The sequence below is a fragment of the Ornithorhynchus anatinus genome, chromosome 7, assembly GCF_004115215.2.
Source record: "Ornithorhynchus anatinus isolate Pmale09 chromosome 7, mOrnAna1.pri.v4, whole genome shotgun sequence".
Classification (NCBI taxonomy): Eukaryota; Metazoa; Chordata; class Mammalia; order Monotremata; family Ornithorhynchidae; genus Ornithorhynchus; species Ornithorhynchus anatinus.
The window spans coordinates 59,217,505-59,233,032 of record NC_041734.1 but is presented as its reverse complement, the minus strand read 5'-3'; positions in this window follow the sequence as shown (position 1 = coordinate 59,233,032).

Below are 15,528 nucleotides of genomic sequence, written 5' to 3'. Positions count from 1 at the left end.
ATTCCTTCTCATTGGGCTTTGTTTTTTGTTTGTTTGTTTAGTTTTTTTATGATATTTGTTAAGGGCTTAGAAATGCCAGGGGCTAGCGTGGCTCCGTGGAAAGAGCACAGGCTTGGGAGTCAGAGGTCATGGGTTCTAATCCCGGCTCTGCCTCTTGGGGAAGTCACTTAACTTCTCTGTGCCTCAGCTACCTCCATCTGTAAAATGGGGGTTAAGACTGTAAGCCCCATGTGGGACAACCTGATTACCTTTATCCCCCAGCGCTTAGAACAGTGCTTGGTACATAGTGCTTAACAAATGCTATTATCATTATTATTATTATTGAGTAATCTCTTGGTGTGGTGCTGTGTCCTTGAGCAAGTCACTTGACTTCTCTATGCCTCAGTTACCTCATCTGTAAAATGGGGATTAAGATTGTAAACCCCACGTGGGACAACCTGATCACCTTGTATCCCCTCAGCGCTTAGAACAGTGCTTCACACATAGTAAGCACTTAACAAATGCCATCATTATTATTATGACTAAGTGCTGGGGTAAATAGTAGTAGTCAGGTTCAACTTAGTTCATGTCCCATATGGGGCTCACAGTCTTAATCCCCATTTTTCCGATGAGGTAACTGAGGCACAGGGAAGTGACTTGCCTAAGGTCACTCAGCAGGCTAAGGGAGTCAGCATTAGAACCCAGATCCTTCTGACTAAAATAAATGTTGGTATTTGTTAAGTGCTTACTATGTGCAGAGCACTGTTCTAAGCGCTGGGGGAGATTTACAGGGTCATCAGGTTGTCCCACGTGAGGCTCACAGTCTGAGATGGAGAAGTGAAGTGACTTGCCTGAAGTCACACAGCTGACAAGTGGCAGAGTTGGGATTCGAACCCATGACCTCCGACTCCCAAGCGAGGGCTCAATCTACTTGGCCACCTTGCTTCTGGTTACAGATAAGGTCAAGTCTCCTGCCTCTTCAGGAGCCTCCTCCCAGACTCCAAAAAGTTTTCCCCGATTCGGTGGGGAAGTCAGAAAGATGGCCTGCCCCATTCCCTAATCTTATTGGCAGATAACAGTCTCCCCCTACTGATCTAATTCAGCAGCTGCCAACCTTTTTCCATCTCCTGCTCTTCCCCCTTGGAGGATATCTCACAAGTCAATCAATCAATCAGTGGTATTTATTAAGAACTTATTGTGTGCACAGCACTGTACTAAACGCTTGGAAGAGTACAGTCTTTCTAGACTGTAAGCTTGTTGTGGGCAGGGAATACGTCTACTCACTCCATATTCTCCCCAGTGGAAGAACCAGCACAGCGTGGTGGATAGAGCACGGGCCTGAGCGTCAGAAGGTCATGGGTTCTAATCCCAGCTCCACCCCTTGCCTACTATATGACCTTGGGCAAGTCGCTTCACTCCTCCGTGCCTCAGTTCCCTCATCTGTAAAATGGAGATTGAGACTCTGAGCCAAAAATGGAAGCTCTAACCTGAAAGGCCAATTTTTGGAATGACAGAAGAAACTGTCGATTTTGCTCAGCTAGTGGCAAATGCTGAGAGTTACTGTGCACATTTGGACATGTTGTATTTGCATTTTGAAAAATATTGCATGACACTGATTCTTTTGAGGTGTTTGAGCAGGGAATGTGACTTGTTATATTGTACTCTCCCAAATGCTAAGTATTCATTCAATAGTATTTATTGAGCACTTACTATGTGCAGAGCACTGTACTAAGCGCTTGGAATGAACAAGTCGGCAACAGATAGAGATAGTCCCTGCCATTTGACGGGCTTACAGTCTAATCGACTGCTCTAAGTACACTGCTCTGCATACAGTAAGTGCTCAATAAATAGGATTGAATGGATTGAATGAATAACAATGGGACAGAGACTGTGTCCAACCGATTTGCTTGTATCCACCCCAGTGCCTGGCACATAGTAAGCACTTAACATACCACAATTATAATTATAATAGAATTAATTATAGTATAATAATAATAAGTACTTAGTACACTGCTCTGCACACAGTAAGTGCTCAATAAATACCACTGATTGATTGATACAAGACAAAAAGAGTTGGTAGACACGTTCCCTGCCCACACCAACCTCTGCTGTTCCTGCAACTCCCTGCAACACCCACCCTTTGCCTCCCCAAATTCCCAACCCTCGGGTTGTCTCCTTCTTGGGCATTGCAGCTGAGTTTTCAAGTTAAGTGAGAGAGGCAGGTCAAGGTGACAAGAAAGCCAGCTCATGCCAGCTCCCTCGGTTGATACAATCAGGTGCACACTCCTGACAATCACAATTATGTTATTTGTTAAGTGCTTACTATGTGTCAAGCACTGTTCTGAGTGCTGAAGTAGATACAAGTCAATCAGGTCAGACAGTGTCCTTGTCCCACATGGGGCTCACAATCTAACTCTTACCACCCCTTACCAGCGCTCTGCAGCTCTTCCCCTCGGAGGTCCCTGGAGCCCCAGTTGGAGAAACACTGTTCAGAACTGAAGTTGGGATCTGGAATCATCAGAATCAAACTCCTAGGGAGTGTTGAATTTGTAATGCAAGAGGGGTTGGACTTTCTACCTCACCTCATTAGGAGAAGCAGCGTGGCTTAGCTGATAATAATGAGGTGTACATCCCCCTTGATTCTATTTATCGTGATTATGTTGCCTTGTTTTTGTCCGTCTGTCTCCCCGGTTAGACTGTAAGCCTGTCATTGGGCAGAGATTGCCTCTATCTTTGCCGCATTGTATATTCCAAGCATTTAGTACAGTGCTCCGCACATAGTAAACGCTCAATAAATACTATTGAATGAATAGAGCCTGGGAGTCAGAAGGTCATGGGTTCTAATTCCGGCTCTGCAACGTGTTTGTTGCGTGACCTTGGGTAAGTTACTTAACTTTTCTGTGCTTCAGTTACTTTATCTGTAAAATGGGGATTAAGAGTGTGAGCCTAAAGTGGGACAGGGACTGTGTCCAACCTGATTACCTTGTATTTATCCCAGTGTTTAGAACAGTACTTGGCACATAGTAAGTGCTTAACAAGTACAATTATTATTATTATTGTTTTGTCTTATGCTATTGAGTTATTTATGACCCAAAGCGACTCCCTGGACACGTCTCTCCCAGAATAAATAAAAATTGCAGTCTTTGTTAAGCGCTTACTATGTGCAAAGCACTGTTCTAAGTGCTGGGGGATACAAGGTGATCAGGTTGTCCCACGTCGGGCTCACAGTTTTAATCCCCATTTGATGGATGAGGTAACTGAGGTACAGAGAAGTTAAGTGACTTGCCCAAGGTCACACAGCTAACCAGCGGTAGAGCCGGGATTAGAAACCATGTCCCCTGACTCCCAGGCCCCTGCTGCTTAGTACACTGCTTGGCACAAAGTGTTCTGGCCTGGAACACCTTCCCTCTTCATATCTGATAGACACTCTCCCCACCTTCAAAGCCTTATTGAAGGCACATCTCCTCCAAGAGGCCTTTCTTTATTAAGCCCTCCTTTCCTCTTTTAATGCTTCCTTCTGCGTCACCTTGACTTGCTCCTTTTGTTCTTACCCCATCCCAGCCCCACAGCACTTCCGTACACATCTATGATTTATTTACTTATATTAATGTCTCATTCCCCATCCCCCCCCAGACTGTAAACTCATTGTAGGAAGGGAATGTGTCTGTTATTCTGTTGGCTTGTACTCTCCCAAGTGCTTAGTACAGTGCTCTGAACCCAGTAAGCACTCGGTAAATACTGACTGACTGATTCCAAGGGCAACAGCACCACAGCCCGATGCTCCAGACACATATTGTGAAGTAGCAAACAGAGAATGCCAGGCCTGGTAGCCAACGGTGCCGCAGGCGCCAGGGCAGGGCTCTGGACAGCTGGGTTCCTGGATGATGAGGGTGCCAGCCAAATGCCCCCACAGTATAATGGCCCCTGGAAGGCATCAAATCTCCCTGCCTACAGAGCACTGAGTTACATCACAGCATGGCCTAGAAGAAAGAGCCCAGGCCTGGGAGTCAGAGGATCTGGGCTCTGATCCCTGCTCAGCCACTTGTCTGCTGTGTAACCTTGGGCAAGTCGCTTCACTTCTTTGGGCCTCAGGGACCGCATCTATAAAATGGGTTTTCGATACATGTCCTTCCTCTTACTTCAACTGTGAGCCCGATGTGGGTCAGGAACTGGCTCTTACCTGATTATCTTGTATCTACCCTAGTGTTTAGCACAAGTTTGGCACTTGGGGTTGTAAATCCTGTAAGGGACAGGGACCATTCCTTATTTCCACCTTTGTATGCTCTCCCAGTTCGTAGTACAGTGCACTGCACAGAGTAAGCACTTAATAAATACTATTATAAGTAAATTAATGGTATTTACTGAATGCTTACTATGTGCCGAGCCCTGTACTAATAATACTAACAATACAGAAGAATTAGCAGACACTTTCCCTGCCCATAACGAGATAGTGAGCACTTAACAAATACCACTATTAGTATTATGGTTTTAACCTGTTAGCAACATCAAGTGGCATGGCCTAGTGGATAGAGCATGGACCTGGGGGTCAGAAGGACGTGGGTTCTAATACTGCCTCTACCCCTTGTCTTCTGTGTGACTTTGGGCAAGTCACTTCACTTCTCTGTGCCTCAGTAACCTCATCTGTAAAATGGGGATTAATACTGTGAGCCCCGTATGGGACATGGACTGTGTCCAATCTGATTAGCTTTCCTGCAGAAACGCTCTGGGCATGTCACTCCCCTTCTTAAAATCCTCCAGTGGTTGCCTATCAACCTCTGCACGAAACAAAAACTTCTCACTCTAGGCTTCAAGGCCCCTTCCTACCTTGCCCCTTCCTACCTCTCCTCCTTTCTCTCTTTCCACCGCCCACCCCGCCCGCTCCGCTCCTCTGCCGCCCACCTCCTCACGCTCCCCGTTCTCGCCTATCCCACCGTCGACCCCGGGCCACAACCCCCTGCTGTCCTGCAATGCCCTCCCTCCTCACCTCCGCCAAACTCATTCTCTTCCCCTCTTCAGAGCCGTACTTAGAGCTCACCTCCTCCAAGAGGCCTTCCCAGACTGAGCTTCCCCTTTGCCCTCTGCTCCCTCTGCCGCCCCTCTACCCCCCCTCACCTCTCCTCAGCTAAGCCCTCTTTGCCCCCCTTTCCCTCTCCTCCTCCCCCTCTCCCTTCCCCTCAGCACTGTGCTCGTCCGCTCAATTGTATATATTTTTTATTACCCTATTAATTTTGTTAATGAGATCCCCTTGATTCTATTTACTGCTATTGGTTTTGTCTGTCTGCCTCCCCTGATTAGACTGTAAGCCCGTCAAAGGGCAGGGACTGTATCTGTTGCCTATTTGTACATTCCAAGCTCTTAGTACAGTGCTCTGCACATAGTAAGCGCTCAATAAATACTATTGAATGAATGAATGAATTAGCTTGTGTCTTCCTCAGAGTTTAGTATAATGCTCGGGACAAAGTAAGCGCTTAACAAATATCATTTTTAAAAAGTTTGCCATTACATGAACAAACCATTCGAGGGCGACATTGTCAAGGAAATGCAGTTTGCACTTGGCTTTTCCTAGAAAGAATTTGAGTAGCTTTAGAGCCCAGACTAGTTTAGTCAATCATTGGTATTTATTAAGCACTTCCTGTGTGCACAGCCTATACTAAGTGTTTGGGAAAGTACAACACAACACAGTTGGTAGAAACTTTCCCTGTCCCCGAGGAGATTACAGTTTAGAGGTGGAGCGAGCAATATAAACTTATGGATGATAATAATAATGAAGACATTTGTTAAGCACTTACTATGTGCAAAGCACTGTTCTAAGCGCTGGGGGGAATACAAGTTGACCAGGTTGTCCTACATGGGGCTCACAGTTTTAACGCCCATTTTACAGATGAGGTAAGTGAGGCACAGAAAAGTTAAGGGACTTGTCTAAAGTCACAAAGCTGACAAGCGGCAGAGCCAGGATTAGAACCCATGACCACGTATTTAAGTTCTGTGGGGCTGAGAGTTGGGTGCATAGTGCAAAGGTGATGCAGAAAGGAGTGAGAGAAGAGGAAATGAGGACCTAATTGGGGAACACGACTTGAAGGAGATGTGCTTTTAATATGGCTTTGAAGGTGGAGAGAGTGATGGTCTGTAGAATGTGGAGAGGGAGGTTGTATCAGGCCAGAAGCAGGATGCGAAGCAGCGTGGCTCAGTGGAAAGAGCATGGGCTTGGGAGTCAGAGGTCATGGGTTCGAATTCCGCTCTGTCACTTAGCTGTGTGACTGTGGGCAGATCACTTAACTTCTCTGGGCCTCAGTGACCTCATCTGTAAAATGGCGATTAACTGTGAGCCTCACGTGGGACAACCTGATTCCCCTGTATCTACCCCAGCGCTTAGAACAGTGCTCTGCACATAGTAAGCGCTTAACAAATACCAACATTATTATGTGGTCCGAGTCGGCATAGATGAGATCGAGGTACAGTGAGAAGGTTGGCATTAGAGGAATGAACTGTGCAGACTGGGTTTTAGTAGGAAATCGGAGAGGTAAAGTAGGAGGGTCAAGGTATTAAGCCCTTGGGAGAGTACAAATAACAGATTTGGTTGACACATTCCCTTCTCACAAGAAGCTTACAATATTCAGGGGGTTACAGACATTAAAATAGATTAGGTTTAAGGGAAATAGTATCATAAAAGAATATTTACCTAATGGTAAATGGTAGAGTTTCTGATTGATGCAGAGTTGGTTGAGCAACCACTGGAGGTTCTTGAGGAGTGGGGAGTTCCTGGCACACAGTAAGCGCTTAACATACACTATTTAAAAAAAACAAAGAACAGCTTCTCCAGTATGGTGAAATCGGTGTCAGTTCCTCCATGCCAGGCGTAGACTTGGAGCTGCTTCCCAGCCTGTGGTTAAATACAAGATGTTTATGCAGAAAGGAGAGCTCAGTAATTACCATTGATTGATTGATTGATTGCCAGAGTCACAGAAAGACTTGAGATGGCTCTGACCCTGTCACTGAAAATCACTCTTTTGATCCTTCTTAAATCACATCTCTTTCAGGAGGTCTTTCCTGATTAGGTTTTAATCTCCCCCGCCTTATATCTCCCTACCATCCTAATAACAGTTCTATTCCACCCAACCCCTTGGGTGTACATAAACACACACACCCAACACACACACACCAATGGCATGGATGTACCTATCTTTATACTCAATTACTTCCTCCTATTTGTAATTTGCTTTTGTGTCTTCCTCCCCCACTAGATTGTAAGATCCTCGAGAGCAGGGATCATTTCTACTAATTCTATCGCACCCTTCCAAGCACTTAATTTAGTGGCCCATACACAATAGCTACTCAATAAACACAATTGATTAACTGATTGATTGACTGGAAGCTCATGGTATATGTCATATAAGTTGAAAGAGCACGGGCCGGAGAGTCAGAGGTCCTGGGTTCTAATCCCTACTCTTCCATTTTCTTGCTATGTGACCTTGGTTATGTTCTTCTGCACCTCTGTGCCTCAGTTCCCTCAACTGCAAAATGGAGACTCAATACCTGTGCTCACTCATTCATCCATTCAATAGTACTTACTGTACACTTACTGTGTGCAGAGCACTGTATTAAGCGCATGGAAAGTACAATTCAGCAACAAATAGAGACAATCCCTGCCCACAACATTGCTCATAGAAGGGGGGCAGACAGACTACAAGCCCCAGGTGGGACCTGACTATTTTACATTTACACTACTATTTTATAGAGTGCTTAGTATATAGTAAGTGCTTTACCATTAGTATTATTAATGTTGGTATTTGTTAAGCGCTTACTATGTGCAAAGCACTGTTCTAAGCGCTGGGGGAAATACAGGGTGATCAGGTTGTCCCATATGAGGCTCACAGTTAATCCCCATTTTACAGATGAGGTAACTGAGGCTAGAGAAGTTAAGTGACTTGCCCACAGTCACACAGCTGACAAGTGGCAGAGACAGGATTCGAACCCATGTCCTCTGACTCTCAAGCCTGGGCTCTTTCCACTGAGCCACGCTACTTCTCTAATTATTTATTATATAATAATTATTATTAGCCAGAGGGGAAAGGTCCATCCTAAGCCAGGGTGGGAGCGATGTGACAGTCAGAGACAAAAATAAGCCTACCTTATTGCTCCCGGCTTAGGAAACATATAGAAGGAAACAAGTAGAAGACTTTATCTCTGCCTTGGAGAAGTTTGCCATCTCATGGAAAAGACAAGGTTGAAGAAGGTGATAGCTAGTTAGTGCCTGACTTGCTCTTCAGGAAAGGTATGTTGCTCTTCCCTAGCTGTAATTTATTTTAATGTCTGGCTCCCCGAGCAGACTGAGAAAGAGTTTGTGCCTACCAACTCTACTGTGTTGTACTCGTGGCTTAGTGGGAAGAGCACGGACTTGAGAGTCAAAGGTTGTGGATTCTAATCCCTGCTCTGCCACATGTCAGTTGTGTGACTTTGGGCAAGTCACTTAACTTCTCTGTGCCTCAGTTTCCTCATCTGTAAAATGGGGATTAAGACTGTGAGCTCCACGGGGACAATCTGATCGTCTTGCATCTACCCCAGCGCTTAGAACAGTGCTTGGCACATAGTAAATGCTTAACAAATACCATTAGTATTATTATTACACTATTTTGCATCCAGTCAGAACTCAATCAAAACCACTGATGGATTGATTTGCAGTTAGCCATCAGTTTCCTCAGCTGTAAAATGGGGATTTTGCCCGCTAATTCTGTTGTGTTGTACTTTCCCAAGTACTTAGTTCAGTGCTCTGCACAAAGTAAGCACTTAATACTGATTGATTGACTGATTGATTCAATACTTGTTCTCACTACCCCTTAGATTGTGAGTCCCATGTGGGATAGCGACTATCTGATCTGCTTATATTGTATCTGCTACATTGTTTAAGACAGTGCCTGTTGCACAGAGAGTATTTAACAAATACCGCAATTATTATTATCACCTTAACAGTAATGGATTCTAAAGCATATAAGCCCACAAAAAATGCCATTACTGACTGGGTCAAACCAACAGTCCACCCAGCCCAGGGTTCCCTCTTCAGGAGTGGCCACAGGATGCTTGGAAGAACCTAGCAAGCCTTGCACTCCTCTGACACTAGCCTTGGGTTTAAGGGTCTGTCTTCTAACATCCCCTCGTTTCTCCTCTCCTTTGGTTTTCTTTAACACTTCTTGAATTTTCTAATTTATCTTTCTTCTCTGGCATCATCCCTGATTTTTCTCTTTAATAACCATCGCTGGAGGCAACGTGGCCTAATGGAAAGAGCACAAGCTTGGAAATCAGAAGACCTGGGTTCTAATCCCAGCTCTGCTGAGTGTCTGCTGGGTGACCTTGGGCAAGTCACTTAACTACACTTGGCCTCAGTCAATCATCTGTAAATTTGGGATTAAATCCTATTCCCTCGTACTTAGATTGTGACAGGGACTCTGTCCAACCTGATTAATTTAGGACAGTACTTGACACATCGTAAGCGCTTAACAAGTACCATCATTCTTATTATGGATCTCTTGTCTCTTAATGCTTTCACACTCCTCTTGCACAACTTCCTGAGGCAACAAACATCTTGGCCATTAGCCTTTGTTTAGTTTCTACTATGAGCAGAACATTGTGTTTAGGAACATACACTAGCAGGAGAAGAGGCAGTCCCAGCAGTTGAAGATTTTTTAAAATGATATTTGTTAAGCACTTATTATGTTCCAGGAACTCTATTAAGCACTGAGGTAGATACAAGCTAATCAGGTTGGGCACAGTCCTGGTCCCCCATGGGGCTTACAGTTTTAATTCCCATTTTACAGATGAGGTAACTGAGTCCACAGTGGAATGATTTGCCCAAGGTCACATAGCAGAAAAGTGGCAGAGCAGGGATTAGCTCCTTCTGACTCTCAGGCCCTTGCTCTAGCCACTAGACCAAGCTGTTTCTACAGGCCATATTGCTTCCACAGGCCATGCTGCTTCTACATTTCACCTTCTAATGGGGAAGACAAATAATGCACAAATCCTGCCTCTGACCTCCTCACGGTGCCTCGTTCTCGCCTGTCCCGCTGTCGACCCCTGACCCATGTCCTACAGTTGACCTGGAATGCCCTCCCTCCACACATTCCCCAAACTAACTCTCTTCCCCTCCTCAAAGCCCTACTGAGAGCTCACCTCCTCCAGGAGGCCTTCCCAGACTGTGCCCTCCTCATTCCCCCTACTCCCTCCCTCTGCTCTTCCCCCTTCCCTTCCCCAAGGCACTTGCGCATATTTGTATATATTATTACTCTATTTATTTTACTAATGATGTGTATATATCTCTGATTCTATTTATCTTGATGGTATGGACGCCTGACTACTTGTTTTGTTTTGTTGTCTGTCTCCCCTGTTTAGACTGTGAGCCCGTTGTTGGGCAGGGATTGTTTCTATTTGTTGCTGAATTGTACATCCCAAGCACTTAGTACAGTGCTCTGCACACAGTAAGCGCTCAGAAAATGCTATTGAATGAATAAATGAAAAAGAACAGATAAAATATAATAAAAACTGAAGAGGTTAACTAAGCAGCTAAATAAACAGATAATACATTGTGAAGTAATACCAATTTCACACTTACCTTTCTAATTGAGAAAGTGCCCATTCGGAGTCTCTGTGATTCCAAAAGCTCAACCTTTTTCTGGCCCTGCAAGTTGGAAACAACCTTCAGTCTTCTTAACATAAGAACGAGACACATGAGCTGCTTCAAACACAAAGGAGATAATCAAGCCGAAGATCTGTGAATCTGGCATTTTGTTTAGATGGAAAATCCAAGTCTGTCCTTAAACTGAGGTGGCTTTTTTAGTTGAGGTCATTACTGTTAACAAGATTATATTTTTATTTCTCAAATGAAACTGTTCTTTGCACATTAGAACAAGGCAGCCCCATACATTAGACTCATCTGTTACTGAGATAAACATCTACTGAACATCTGGGGCGAACTTCAGTGACTACATCTCCAGGATCACAGGTTGTTATTTGAAAGTTGAGCCTGTAGAATTTCTCCTTTTGGGGAAAGGCTTCTCACCTGATACTTTTTACATGCTTTAGGACACAAGGTTGAAGTGTCTTCCAAAAATCTGGAACTTAATGGTAAGAACCAGTCCTTCGTCCCTTGTTTCTTGGATGGCATGAGTTTCTTTAATTTTCATTAAAAAAAATCTTTGGGGCTGATAATCACCCAAAGGCTGTCATCATCCCTGATCCTAATAAAGAATGACTTCAATTCAATGCTGGTTACGCCCGTTCTCCTCCCTCTTCACCATACTTTGCCAGAATTGGTCTCTTCGGTCATTCTGTTTTTCAATAGTATTTGAGTGCCTACAGTATGCAGAGCACTGTACAGAGCACTTGGGAGAGTACAATAGAATTAGAAGATACAATCCCTGTCTTTAAGGAGCTTATAATTTGTGGATTGTCTTTTTTGTGACCATTCCCCAAATGCCTCCCAAACCACTTACTACAATCATTATTATTATCATCAATCATCACCATCATCATTGTAATAAACAAACTCCAAAGAATTCCTTTTGAGAATGTCACTTAGATTGTCAATCAATCAATCGTATCTGAGCACTTACTATGTGCAGAGCACTGTTCTAAGCCCCTGGGAGAGTTTAATACAACAGAATTAGCAGAGACATTCCCTGCCCGTAATGAGTTTACAGTCTGTGAATGCCCAGGTCTAATTCTCACATGTGTATTCTTCTCTTCCAACATTTGGTACAGGGCTCTGCACACAGTTAGCACTTAATGAACACTATTTCTACAACTACAGGAATGTTTTAACAGCCAAAAGAATTTCAGACCCTATCTTTGCAGTTCTCCCTACACCCTGGCCAGACAGGTACGAGGCAACACAGTTGTGATAGCAGGCTTTTATTACTCAATTCACATAATGATAAATGTGGCATTTGTTAAGTGCTTTCTATGTGCCAGGTACTATACTAAGCACTGGGGTGAATACAAACAAATCGGGCTAGACACAGTTCCTGTCCCTCATGGGGCTCACTGTCTCAATCTCCATTTCACAGATGCAGTAACTGAGGTACAGAGAAATAAAGTGACTTGCCCAAGGTTACTCATCAGGCAATACCTGATGAGCAATACCTAAAACACGTTGGACAGGCTGGGGCACAAACATGTTCTGGTAGAGCATCATTCATCCAGGGGCACAGGTAGATTGGGTGCAGGAAAACCAGTAGAACACATGCTTGTAGCATCAATCAAGGCGTGTCCCAGCTTCCATCTCAGCCTCACTCTCCTGTATCACACCATGTTTGATGTGTCTTTGTGTTTTTCATTATTATTATAATCATCATTATTATTATCATGGTATTTGTCAAGCACTTTCTATGTGTGACTACTGTATTTAATACAGAAAATAGCAATGAGTGACAAAGAAATAAAGGATTCTGCTAATAGAAGAATCTTAAAGGAAGGTAAGAATTTGTGTCAGAACTATTATAGGGGAATAATATGCAGAATTTAGTGAAAGACTGAATGTGGGCATGAGGAGGGGTTGAAGAGGATACTAAAATTGTGGGCTTTGGGGACAGAGAGGATGATGGCATTAGCAGTGATGGAAAGTCTGGAAGAGGAGAGGTTTAGGAGGGATTATGAGGAGTTGAGTTTTTGCCACATTGGGTCATCTGAGCAATCAGCTGGACTTACGAGGTAGTAGAGAAGGTAGTAATATTTGGGAAATGAGGAGACAGAATTACAACCCAAGAGAGTAGGTTTGTCATGGCAGAAGTTGGATTTCTGTAAAAATTGCTCAGCTGCATCAGTATAGGGGCAGAGGAAGCAAGATGCAGGGGGTGATCCATGAAATCATGGGGGTGGTGTAGAGAACCCTGGAGGTGATTCAAGGGCTGAGGGTTGGCAGGAAGAGAGTGACAGAGAGTCGAGAGATAGAGGGATTCTATAAACCTAATACCTGCTTGTTCGCAGTTGGGTAAATATTTGTTTTTCTGGTGACTGTCTTTTCTTCTATCACTTTTTCGTAAGTGAGTAGGTTTCTGTCATTTATGCCTCATGTGTCTTGAATTTTCATCATGTGTCTCTACCTGCCAAGTCTCCCCATTAGATAGGATCCCCATAGAACACTCCTCCTCTTTACTCTTTCCCAAACTCCAGATCGGTTCTCAGGACCGACTGCTGACAACCCACCAAAAACGAAGGCTTGAGTTACTTGAACATGAGAGTTTTTAGGAATCATAAAGTCCTCATTGAGGATCTCAAGCGCTTAGAACAGTGTTTGACACATAGTAAGAACTTAATGAATATCGTAAAAAAAAAACCAGCACCTGAGGATCTCTAGGAGACTCTAATTTTTCCAAATGGCTAAAAGTACTGAGACCCAGAGGTTAGGGGTTCTCATTCTGGCTCTGACCATAGGCCTTTATTTCCCAATCTCCAAGTTCCTCGCTCTCCAGTCCCTCTCTCCTCTCCCCCGGCTTGGAACCCCTCCCCTTCCAGAATACAACTGACCGCAGCTCTTCTCTCATTCAGATGCTTCCTCGAATCCCTCCTCAAATCCCACTTCCTCCAATAAGCTCTCCCCAGTTGCCTGCCCAGGATCCTGAGCTGTGGAAACCCATCAGCCTTAAGAAACTCCAGATCTTAAGAACTTATTTAGACTCATCCATGTTTATTCTGACTATACCCATACATGTTACCATGGTCGTCTTTCCTATGAAAGTGTAAACTTCTTGAGGGCAAGGGAATGTGTCACTTCTTTATTTTGTTCTTCCCACAGTTCACCGATCTAAGTGGTTCAGTAAATATGGCTATGAATTTTGCTGTAGTTGCTGCTATAACTGCTGCTTAAACAATCTGTGTCCCTCCCTTCCTCGTGGGAAAACTGGGAGGATTTGTTAGCCTGGTGTTTCAGCTGGGGGACAAATGTCAGAAGGGTTCCCAGAGCTAGGATTGGAATTATGGCTTTTTGAGGGTTAGTTCAGAGACACACTGGAGGGTCCAGGTTGTCTATATGGTTGAGGCCTGGCTTTACCTAACTTGGTTCTTGACAGGCAAGGCAGGGACCAACCGGGGTGCTGGTCCCTCTGGTTCCAGGGAGGAAAACAAGGGTAGATGTGGTGTCTGATATTACTGAGGGTTATCAGATGACAATGGGTGCTTGTGGACCTTGGCTATTTCTCCCCCAGCGAAGAGCATGCTCTAGTGATGCTGAAAACCTGACCCCCAGTTGAGAGAACATTTCCCCCACCCAAATCCCAGCCTACACCCAATGATCTTTCCTTTCTAGAAATCCCAGGACAAAGAACCCATTAAGGGTCTGGGGGGACCTCACACTTCAAGTGCAATGTGACTACCTCCGGGCCTGTTCTGTTCTGCCGCCCTGCTTGTTTTCTCAACCCTCAGGGCCCAAGCCCATGCCAGAACAGAAATGCCACCGGCTCTGGAAGGAAGATCTCATTTGGTTTAGACCAGCAGTTGACACAGGCCCGGTGGGCTGTTTGAGCCCAGGACTCACTGGAAACATGCCTCTCTGGGCACCCAGTGGCTTCAGGACCTGAGGGAGGCTCCTACACTCCAACCTGATGTTCTGAGGTATTTCCTTCTAGGGGCTTTAAGGTCACATTACCACATCTCAGAAGTCCGTGGGCATCAACCTTGCCCTGCACAAACAACATGCAGCCTGCAAAACCCAGCTGCCTCAGAGCAGGAACTGCCCTGGTCATAAGTGTGATCACCAGGGAAACTTGAGGCTTCTCGGTGCAAGGCCTGTACTAGTAGCCATAGCGGGGGTCATGTCAGAAGATAACCAAGGCTCTTCCCCCTCAGGAAGCCACAAGGCCGGAATGTGGTCCTCTCCTTTCCTGGGCTACTGCCAGGTTCCTCCTCCCCCTCTATCCACAGGGACCCTGCAGAGCTGAGCTACAATTTTTGAGGGTTAGTTCAGAGACACTGGAGGGTCCAGGTTGTCTATATGGTTGAGGCCTGGCTGTACCTAACTTGGTTCTTGACAGGCAAGGCAGGGACCAACCGGGGTGCTGGTCCCTCCGGTTCCAGGGAGGAAAACAAGGGTAGATGTGGTGTCTGATATTACTGAGGGTTATCAGATGACAATGGGTGCTTGTGGACCTTGGCTTTTTCTCCCCCAGCAAAGGGCATGCTCTAGTGATGCTGAAAGCCTGACCCCCAGCTGAGAGAACATTTCCCCCACCCAAATCCCAGCCCACACCCAATTAAGGCACTTCTTCCTTAATAATAACATTGTTATTTGTTAAGTGCTTACTATGTGCAGAGCACTGTTCTAAGAGCTGGGATAGACACGGGGTAATCAGATTGTCCCACGCGAGGCTCACAGTCTTCTTCCCCATTTTACAGAAGAGGGAACTGAGGCATAGAGAAGTGAAGTGACTTGCCCACAGTCACACAGCTGACAAGTGGCAGAACCGGGGTTCGAACCCATGACCTTTGACTCCAAAGCCCGTGAGCTTTCCACTGAGCCACGTGCTCTGCAGGGGAGCACCCCAGTTCTACTGCTTCCTGCTTCCACCC